Consider the following 2657-nt stretch of genomic DNA (forward strand, 5'->3'; position numbering starts at 1 on the left):
GGTTGGGTCGGTTTACTGGCGTTTTTCCAACCGACCCGACCTGGTCGGTTTACCTAGAAATGAAACTGAAACCGATCCAGTACTAAGTAAAACCGGCCTGGTCGGTTTGAATCGGTTTGAGTCGGTTTTGTGAATGATTCTCTCGGTGTGAACGGTAAAGGATTCAAGTTTAAAAAAGCAAAGGCTGGATGCCTGAAAATTAAAAATGATTTGATGGATTAAAACTGATATTTTATATATAATATGTATATTTCTGAAATAAAGCTGAAATATTATATATACATATATATAATATCTGAAATATATTGTATATAATATATATTTAAGTCGGTTTGGGTCAGTTTGATTTCAGTTTTCACACATGAAAATCAAAGCCAAATCGAACCAAACCGAACCATCGGTTTATGTTTTTTTGTAACCCGAAACCGATCGGTGCTGAAGAAAAACCGGCCAACTCGGATTAGATTGGACCAGGTTGATCGGTTTGGGTTTTGTTATGAACAGCCCTACCTCCATCTTCACTGAAGTTCTACCATGACCAGAACAAGAATGCTGGCTTCCACAGCAGTGGCCTGAAGCCGTACATGTTTGCGTTAGTGGCTGATCCATATTATTCTATTCATGATTCTTTTTGAAAATGCAGTATTTTGTCATTTTCTCTACTTGTTTACATTTCGGGCATGTTGTTGTATATGGGTTCTTCTAAGTGTTGAGGCTGCAGTTACTCCTATGGTTGTGATCAAACTAGTGCCATCGGACTCTACCTATTGTAGTCATTAGGGTTTTATGAGCTTGCATACATTATGCATCAAAATATATTGTGATGCAAAAGACTAAGGTGCCGTTCGGATAAGTTTTTTACTTTTGGATTTCAGCTTTGAAAAGTCCAAAAAAGCTAAAATATGGCTTTTATATTTAATTTGGCAATGCCTACTTCCGAAAGCAAAGTCCATTAAGGGCTGAAACCTGAAATCATCATCATCCATACCTTATCCCAAAGTAAAAAAAAAAAAAAAAGAGATGAGATTTCGGCTTTTGGCTTTTTGAACAAATCAACTCTCATATCAAGTTGGGCCATCTATTCTTCTCATTGTCGATTGAAGAACCTCAAGCTCCAAAACTCTAGAGTTTGGGCTTAGTCAGGGCAAGTTCATGTTCACACCGTTTCAACAGCCTCTTGTAACCTTGCATTGGGAATATTTACCCATGAAGTAAAGCACATAAGTAGAGAGATAATCCCAATGCAAGGCTGTAAAGGTTGTTCAAACGGGCTTTGCTCTGACCGAAGCCGGACTTAAAACTCTAAACCCTAGCCGATCTCCTCCTCTCCTCCTTTCTTACTCTCTCATTGAATGGTAAGCCCTAATCCCATTTTTTTCTCTTCATTCTCTCCTTTCTTCTCTGTATGCATTGGCCAAACCCTAACCCCTTCTTTTTAATTTACATCATAGAATTATCACTTGTTACAATGCTTATATAATGAGGAACAGCCAACAAGTTCAATGTGGATATTTTTTATGATAATTAATAAGGTTTAATGTGCAAATATATTACGGTCTTATTGTGCTCAAGAGAACGGTGACACGTGTCTATAAAGCCCCAAAGCAAATTGATATTATCAAACACCCATTTCGTGCTTTTACTTCAAAAAGCATGCATTGAAAGCAATATATACCAAGCGGATTTTGTAGCCAAAGTCTAAAAGTAAACAGCCGAAAATTGGCTTACTTTGGACTATAAAAAGTTCAAAAGCCAAAGTTTATACAAACGGTGCCTAAAATTAGTAGGCCAATAGCTTGACTATGTGCAAATTTGTAGTTCTGAAAGCGAAACATCAATAATAATTTAGGCTCAGATCGGAAAGAGTGCACTCTACATATTTGTACAAAATAATATAAAATACAAGTTTGCACTCTACATATTTGTATTTATATTCTAAACGATCCAAGCCTAATATGCTTTCAAAACCAATAGGCAGGGAGAAACGAACAGAGCATAGTAAAAGACAATACTCTTCTTACACTACTATACAAACACCCTAGATGGACTCAGCGGTAAGGGTGATCATTTTAAAAATGGAGAGTGATTGCTAGGTGAAGTAATGGCATCAACAATTGCAGTAAATGATGAAACAATGGCAATATACTCTATTTTTTTCTTAAATTATGGAAAAATACACTTTTATTCATTTAAAATAGAATAGGTTGTCTTTTTTATATGCGGCCTGTATAGCAGGCTGTGAAACCAATGATGATGCCAGTGATAAAATACATGGGGCCAACACTGAAAGGTGGAATGAGTTTAAGCCCATGTATTTTATGATTGAGGTAGAGTGTTATTATTGGTTCCGCAGAAATCCCAACACTTAAGCAATGATCCGGAGTCTGGATCAACTATTGAAACTTGAAAGTACTTCCACCGCGCCACAAATCATATGTTCTTATAATTACTGAAAGTTTGGCTTGAATAGAGAGGCCAGAGAAACCTTTAGGACCAGTAGGTGGTCAATTAGGGGAATGGTTTGGCCAGATCCTACTTTTCACAAAGAAGCACACCCCTATTCATTTTTTTTTTTTTTTGGATTTCTCATTTCTGTGGCAATTAATTATGCGTCCATTTTATCAAAAGGAAAAAAGCATACTTGCAGACACTAAATG

The sequence above is a fragment of the Nelumbo lutea genome, chromosome 3, assembly GCF_056320005.1.
Source record: "Nelumbo lutea isolate HS-2025 chromosome 3, American lotus-T2T, whole genome shotgun sequence".
Lineage (NCBI taxonomy): Eukaryota > Viridiplantae > Streptophyta > Magnoliopsida > Proteales > Nelumbonaceae > Nelumbo > Nelumbo lutea.